General features: G+C 43.7%; 1 non-coding gene across 1 annotated transcript; it reads right to left on the reverse strand.

The window, feature by feature from the left end:
- Window positions 1-896: 896 nt before the first annotated feature.
- LOC120252282 lies at window positions 897-1,002 on the reverse strand. Its single transcript, XR_005533825.1, has one exon. It is a non-coding gene; the product is annotated as a small nucleolar RNA R71 (small nucleolar RNA).
- Window positions 1,003-8,562: the final 7,560 nt, after the last annotated feature.

Raw genomic sequence — 8,562 nt, forward strand, 5'->3', positions numbered from 1 at the left:
GCATGATTGTGTTGTTTGTTGTAGGATGATGACACACTAGACCCCCAAGGCCACCAGGTGTTGGTGAACCTTGGGGGGGTTTTATCATGTATTTTGGATGATTACTTGTTAATTTCATGCTTGGGTTATTTTGAGATTTAATCCATTGTTTTCATGCTAAGTGCTACACTAAGGAGAAATCCGTAGCTCTTTTATGAGTGATGCATGTAGATGTAACCTGCTCGCATGTATTAGATCATGAATGGATTAGAAGGGGATACTTGTATCATCATGCCGAGAAATTGGGTGTTGGTAGCCCTCCATGTTAGGTTTGAGCTGAAAAAGAGTAGGTTTACTGCTATTTGAGATTTCCTTGTACTTAATGCAATCGTAGGAATGTGGATTTGGAAGAAATTCCTATCAATGTTCGTATGGGATTAGGGTTCAATCGCTGAGAAATTGGGGTTATTCTAATCTAGAAATCTCTTGGTCCAATTTACCCTTGCATCTTTTGATCATCATCCATGTTTCATGATAACCCCTCAAGGGGATCCACATCCATAAGCCTTTGCATTACATTGATTTTCTTGCTTGCTCATTGCTTGTTCTCTCTAATTTGTTAGTAATCTTGTATTTAGTTTTAATTGCATCTAGTAGAGTAAATCCTATCACTTGAGATATTAGGCTAGATAATATTTCGAGAATGAGTAATAGGAGATCCTTAGCCCCGTGGAATATAATAAGTGCTTGTGTGATATGAATGTGAAGCATTCTTTCCTTATGTTGAGCATTACTTTTCTCGGGTTTTTACACTAACATGTGTGTTTTTACACTCATTACCTAGAGCATCAATTACCACATGGAAGGAGATGGTAGAAGATTTTCTTGCCCGTTATTTCCCTCCCAGAAAATCAGCAAAGCTTAGGAATGAAATCTCATCCTTTGTTCAGTTGGAATTGGAGTCTCTATTCGAGCATGGGAAAGGTTCAAGGAACTCCTGAAAAAGTGTCTGCAACACGGATTTCCGGAGTGGATGATTGTTTAGACCTTTTACAACGGATTGAATCTGAGTACAAGGAAACTCTTGGATGCGGCAGGAGGAGGTACTTTAGGTAGCAAGACCCCCGATGAGGCCCGTCAATTAATTGAGGAAATGGGGCTAAAGCTGACTACCAATGGAATGCTAGGGTGAAGAAAAAGGTGGCGGTCTACATGAAATAGATCACGGTAACTTCATTGGTGGCTCAAGTGGAAAATTTAAGTAGAAGTTAGATCTTCTAACTTCAAATAGAATAATGACCGTGACTAATTGCACGGGTGTGGTGGAGGACATGCTCCCTCCGATTGCCCGATCTCTTTTTGAGTGATGTTTCTTCGAGTGGAGAGCGTTGATTTTGTAGGTAATGGCATGAGACCTCAAGGAAACCCATACAGCAATACCTACAATTATGGTTGGAAGAATCATGCCAATTTCTCATGGAGTAATCAGGATCTACAAAAGGCCATGGGGCCACCGGGTTTCCAACAACAACAACAAGCCCCACGAGGTGGAACCACGAGAATCTCGAGGGTTTGGAAACCCGAATGAATGACTTAGAGAAACACTTGACTAGATTTGTGCAATCTGTAAATACAAGGTTTGAATCAGTCGAGGCTACACTTCGCAACCACACCGCCTCTTTGCATAACCTTGAAAATCAAGTGGGGCAAATTGCGAAGTCTCTCTCTGAAAGGCCACATGGAAGCTTGCCGAGCAATACAGAAACCAACCTAGAGAGCACGTGAAGGCGATCACTTTGAGAAGTGGTCGTGAGGTTGAAGGTAGGCTTTCGAGTAAGAAGCTAAAAGAACACGCACCCGAGGTTACAGAGGTGGAAAAGGGAACAAGCAAAGAGAAAGAGGTGGCACCCCTACCTTTCAAGCCAAGAATCCCTTATCCCTCTAGATTGAAAAATGACCAAGGCGATGAACAGTACAAGAAGTTCCTGAGTTTGTTCAAGCAACTCCACATCAATATTCCTTTTGTTGAGGCATTGGCCCAAATGTCTAAGTATGCGAAGTTCTTGAAAGACTTGTTGACTAACAAGAGGAAATTGGAGAAAAGTGCTTCAGTGATTTTAGATGCTTCATGCTCGGCGGTATTGCAAAAGAACATGCCGAACAAGAAAAAAGACCCGGGAAGCTTCATCATTCCATGTAATATTGGCAATCTAGTTGAGGAAATGGCATTGGCGAACTCAGGGGCCAGTATCAACGTTATGCCATACACCTTCTTTCAAATGCTAGGCTTGGGTGAGCCTAGGCCTACTCGGATGACTTTGCAACTAGCAGACCGAACAATACGACATCCGAGAGGCATCATTGAAGACATGCTTGTCAAGGTGGATAAGTACATTTTTCCGGTTGACTTTGTAGTGCTAGACGTCAATGAGGATGCGGATGTACCTTTGATACTTGGGAGACCGTTCTTGCGGACTTCTAAGGCATTGATTGACATGGACAGCGGAGAGCTAACTTTGAGAGTTGGAGATGATAAGCTCACATACCGCCTTGCTGAAGCCATGCGGCATTCTCTTGATTTCGATGATACTTTATACTTTCTAGACACTACTGATGAGATTGTTGATGAATACATGTAGGAAATGTTCAATCCGGACACATACGAGGGTTTGTTCGACCAAGAGGAGCATTATGAAGAAGTAATGATGCTTGGTGTGTCGGAAGAAGTACCATCTACCCGGGGATCTTGAAGAAGGTGCTCTGGAAAATGAAGAGGGCTAGGAGACGCCACCGGAAACACTCCAAGTATGTTGGAGATGTACATGAACCGAAGAAGTTGGATAAATCTTTGTTAGGTGGTCCGAAGCCCGATAATTCACCTTCTACCCTCAAGAGACTTTGGACATCATGCTTTCAAGCCATGGGTAAGAGGGCAACTTTCATTCATGAACCCCACAGCGAGGTAAGACAAGGTATGTCAAGCTTAGTAATGTTAAACAAAGCGCTTCTTGGGAGGCAACCCAAGTGTTTACTATTTTTCTTATCTTCTAGTTTAGTTTGTTTGCATGAATAAATTGTTAAGTGTTGGTGTCTTGATTTTTTTAGATGCTTGTGCTGAGATTTTTCTTGTGAACTTTGAATACTCATTGTGTATTTTTCATGTGGAATTGGCGGCGTTATGTCGTTTGAGCTTTATTCCATGTCTTTTCATCTGGTAAAACTTGCATACTAGGGCGAGGCTACGAGTGTGTAAACATGTTGAGAAACTTTCTCTGAGCACTGCGGTTTTTTTCTAAGGCATCCGGTGAAGATACAGGCGTGTTGAATTTCCATGCGCCCGGTGGATTTGCATTCTGAGCTTATCCGGAGAAGGCAGGGGCGTGCGGCTGCCCTTGTGAGCGACCATGTGAATATCGCTTGCGCCCGGTGGGTAATTTACTGCGGGCATGTGAATTCCTGCGAGTTTGGCCGCTTATCCCGAGAGCACGCAGGGGTGTGAACTTCGCCCATGTGAGTGGCCTTGTGAAAGCGTGCAGGCGTGGGTAATTTCTAGCGGCCGTGTGAAAGCTGCTGCGAGGAGCCTTTTTCATCCAGAAGACACGAGGGCGTGTGGTTGCCCTTGTGAGTTTGGCATGTGAATGTCACGCCCGTGTGGAATTTACGCAGGCGTGTTGAACATAGCGAGTTTTTCTCGGATGTCGGAGAAACTACGGGGCGTGCGGCTGCCCAGCTGTGGGATGGGTGCGCAGGCGTGGATATTTTTCCGCATGCCCGTGGGAGAGTGTTCGAGAGACAATGAGGTGTTTTTCCCAAGAGCGCCGCGAGGGGCATGTATGCGCCCTTGTGGTTTTCTCGTAATGAGGGCACATAGGCGCGGGTAATTTCCTGCGCTGCGTGTGGATGCCTGCAGCGCCAAGGGGCGCGATTTCTTTTTAAAGAAGAATAGTTTCTCTCCTTCTTCACATCTTCCCATCGTCTTAAAACACTCTCACATCATTACCCGACTTCATAGTGCCAATTTGGTGGGATTTTTACGAGGTTTTCCGGCCGGTTCTTGATTTTCTTTTCCCATATCATCGGTAAGCCCTATTTATGATTTTTCTTCAAAAATTCATTGTTTCCATCGATGAATTTAGAGAAAAAAATGCTTCATTTATTCAATTAGAAAGATTATTTGTGTTTTAGAGCGAAGAAGAGTAATTTCACGGTGTATTTTTTTGGGTTTTTAAAAGCGTGGCGTGCGACTTTCACGCCCCATGGATCTGCAGGGCGTGCGAGGGAAATTCCCTGCGACCGTGTGGATTTTCTGCGGCGTTGGTTATCAACTTGTTTGATCAATTTAGTTTCAAATTTTGCAGATTATGGCACCTCGGTCGAAGAAGAAAGCTGATAAGAGGCCGCGTGAGTCATCCCCTGAGCCTGAGGGCATGAGTTTCACGATTCCAGAGCATCAGGTTCGCTATGAGCGCCTGTCGAGACTCCGGTTCGGACAGACTCGATTCCTGGACATGAGTTGATAAGTGCTTGAGTAGACATATTTTTATATATGTTTTACATGCATTGAGCATCATTTTTACCATGGTTTATGTCTCATATTGTGTATTTGGTGTTCTTTTATGCATATAGGTTGTGAATGCCTTGAAGAGTAAAAATGAAGCAAAGATGGGCTATAAAGACATAATGTTGGGAGTTCTTGTTCAATTCAAGGACCAAGACAGGAGAGGATTTCATAAAGGTGGAGATGTGTGCCAACTTCCAAGAAGATTCAAGTCAATTCACTAGTTGGAAGGGCACAAAGGCAGCCACATCTTCATATTCCTTCTCTTTGTGAAGATTGCAAGGCCTCTCAAAGATACGTCGATGAAAAAAAGTTTTATAGCCTACCACATGGGCGTGTGCCCGGACATGTGGCCTCAAGAAAGAGTGTTTGGACCGCGTTTTTGTGAAAATCTTGTAGCAATTTTTTAATGTAGCAATCTCACTGCTGCGACACGGTAGCAAAATTTGCATTCAGCGGCGGCGTGGAAATTCTGCGACCCGCAGCGGGCGTGGAAAAATCCACGCAGGCGCATGAGGGCGCGTGACGAGCGCGATCTATGGCCTATAAATAGCCGTTTTGCCCAATTCTTTCTCATTTTTTATGCGGCTCTTGAGGGGTGAGATAGCTAGGGTTTGGAGAGGAGGTCTTTTGCGGCTTTGGGCGCTTCGTCACAAACTTTGATCGATTCCTACTCCGTCATAGCATCAAGGAAGCCACCGGTGAACCTAGCCTGAGTGGGTCCTTCAATACGTCGAAAGCTCTCCATCAAGGCCATCGGTTCATATATAAGCGGGTTTATTTCTATGGTTTTAATGTACTTTCATTCATTGATGGTGTGTTTTTGTATGTTGCTCCATGGAGGGCTAAAACCCTAGAGGGTATTTGGGCTTGTGAACCCTAGGATTCTCATCTTTTTGTGGATTTGGTTAGTGTTTCTATTTAATCCGAGTTTGATTAAGTTTTTAATCTTGATTGTCTAATGCTTGCTTGCATTATTGATCTTTTTGGTTGATTTGGTTTGCATCATTTGTTACCTTTGGTGAGAGAGGTCTCCATTAGGGTTAGAACTTCAAGATTGAAGAGGGTTGAGAGGGTGAGTCATGAGATAGAGAGCATCCCCTTTTTCCCCTCCGATTGAGTGTATTCTATCTCCGTTCCCTAAGCTCTATGCAACCATATTTGGTGTGAGTCGTGAGATTGAGAGATTTCTCCGCCGGGACCTTGTAGGGGTTAGGATCCTTCACCGGGAATTAGTGTTGGATCAATCTTTAGGAATCGGATACACCTCTTGGAATCCCTTGAGTGCTTTGCGGTCATATGTGGTGTGAGGTGTTGAGATTGAGCGATTTCTCCACCGGGACCTCGTAGGGGACTAGTATCAGTGATCGGGAGGCCGGATTGGATTATATTTGGATTTCCATGACTTAACTTACTCTTCATAGAAACACTTTGCTTATTCGGTACCTAATACCTGAATCCTAGGGGGAGCATTGCCCGAATACCCCACTTTTACTGATTGAGATCTCCCTCCATTTCTCCCTTGCATATTCATCTCCGGTATTCATTTCTTCGCACATTAGATCACCACACCTTTCCATTTATCATTAGGTTAGATAGCAGAGAATAAGTTAGTACTAGTAGCCACTGTTCCTGTGGATTCGACTACCCACTCACGGGGTAATTATTACTTGACACCCGTGCACTTGCAGTTTACGCATATTCGGACGCGTGTCAAGTTTTTTTAGGCGCCGTTGCGGGGAGCGAGGATACTAGGAGCGATAGGACTTTGTTGCTCTAGCCACTTATCTTTTTCTTTGTTTTGTCTATTCCACACTTTCCTTTTTTTCTTCCATCATTCTCATCTATTTTTATTTTTTTTTTTCATCATATTTCACTCTATCTTCTTCCACCATTCTATTTTGTTTTATTTTATCTTATTTACTTTTTCTTGCATGGAACTTGAATGATGATTAATCCAGTTGTAGATTTATATTTCAAGTTGATGCTCTCACTAGAAAAATTGATCAATTTATCAATGTTCATCAATACCACAATCGACATCGCATCAACTATCATCCAAATCAAAGGAGCTGCCCAAACCTCTTGTGCGATATTGATGGACAACAATGGGAAGCACCTCAACAAGAACTTCAATGGGATGAGAAAGTTGAAGAAGATGTACTTCGGTTTGAAAGAGTGTTACCAAGATTTATTGAAGCAACCGATGCCCGTTTCCAAAATATTGAGGCCACATTAAGTTGTCATGATGTCTCCATCAAAAACATTGAGCATCAATTAGGAGAGATCTTGGACATGCTTGCTAAGGAAAAATAAGAATTTGAACAAGCAAGGCAAGTGTCTCTGGGACATGATGAGGCCATGAGCACAATTGAAGAAGTTGGGCAAATTGAGTACATTGGTGTAGAAAATGAAAAGAAAGAAGTTGAATATCATTTTGAGATTTTTGGATTATGTGAATGAAGATTATGCTTGTGAGCGAGGAAATTTTCAAGGGGATTTTCTAGTCTCATGTTCCTTTCATGTTGAAAATATACAAGAAGAAGCAAATCCCAAGGTAATGGAACAAGCATTTCTCTTTGGGATTGATCAACTCTTACAATGCAAGAAAGAGACTTTAGGAAGGGAAGAAGATGTGGGTAGGAGATTGAAGGCATCCAATGACCCACCTATGCTAAGCTTGGACAATTCCCAACCCAAATTGTTTCCTTGGAGGCCAAAAGTAAGATGGTTGGACTCTCCAACAAATACTTCATCCCGGCAAGCTGATTTTTGGTTTAAAGGAAGTAGCTATGCAATGTCTAGTCGGGAGGAACACACTCTTTTCAAGCCTCCATAAGGTAAGGAAGAGGTACGTCAAGCATATTGACGTAAAACAAGCGCTTCTTGGGAGGCAACCCAAGTTTTTAATTGTTTTATAGCTTAGATTTTTATTTCTGTAGTAATAAAATCATGAGTGTGTGCTTTGTTAGATTTTTATTGGTGTTGAGTTCTTCATGAAGATTTTTGGTGTTTTAGGTTAAATGTATGTATGTGGCATGGTTTAGGGTGTAATTCATGTTTATAGTTGAAGAATTAGTATTAAGTTGAAGTTTGGAGCCTTGTGTGGACTGTCTGCAGAAATTTTGCAGCTCACGCGGTCGCGTGGAATTTCCACGCGGCCGTGTACAGTACCCACGCGGGGGTGTGGAATTCCCACACCCCCTTGTGGCTTATAAGAATATGACGGATCACTTTTCATTATCTTCATCACTTACACTCTTCATGTCCCATTTCTCCATCTTCAAGAATCCGAACTTTTCAGCACAAAACTAAGTTCTTCAACTCCTTGGAGATTTAAAAGTGTTTTGCCGGCATTTGCATTAAGTTTCCTTCACTGATTTGCTCCGATAAACTTCATTTCCCCCTATCTTCTCTATGCCCTTATTTTGCCAATCCATAGAGTTTTATTGGTTTATAAGTGTTGTTTTTCATGGAAAATCTTCTAGAAACACTTTAGAATGTATGGATCGGAAATTTTTGGAGCGTTGGAGCCCAATCATGGCTTCTTGGCCATGGTTAGGCGCATGCAGGCGCATAACCAGCCGCGCCCGGCGTGGGCGAGCCGACTCGATCAGTTTGTCTGCAGCGCGCAGCGCTGCCAGCGCCCGCGTGGTGACGGCCCGGCTTCGAGCTGCGTGCCCATGCGGGTGAGCGGCGACCCATCGCCTTTGCTGGTGGCGCAGCGGCTCGCGTGGCGCCACGGCCCGGAGACGAGCAGCGCAGGCGGGCGTGGCTTCCTGCCCGGCGTGGGGTGGAAAAGCACCCAATAAGGCCGGACAAAGTGCTTGGCTTGCCCTCCGCGGCGGCGTGGAGCCACAGTACTCATCAAATTCATGTAGCGACTTCTTTTTGAAGCTTTATTTGCGAGTATGACACCAAGGACCGAGAAAACTTGTTCGAAATGCTTTGATTTCATACGGTTAACCTTGGATAAGGACATTCTTTTGGCACACCGGCAACACCAGAAGACGACGTCGATGCTT

This window comes from Dioscorea cayenensis, chromosome 20 (genome assembly GCF_009730915.1).
Source record: "Dioscorea cayenensis subsp. rotundata cultivar TDr96_F1 chromosome 20, TDr96_F1_v2_PseudoChromosome.rev07_lg8_w22 25.fasta, whole genome shotgun sequence".
In the NCBI taxonomy this organism is placed as follows: Eukaryota; Viridiplantae; Streptophyta; class Magnoliopsida; order Dioscoreales; family Dioscoreaceae; genus Dioscorea; species Dioscorea cayenensis.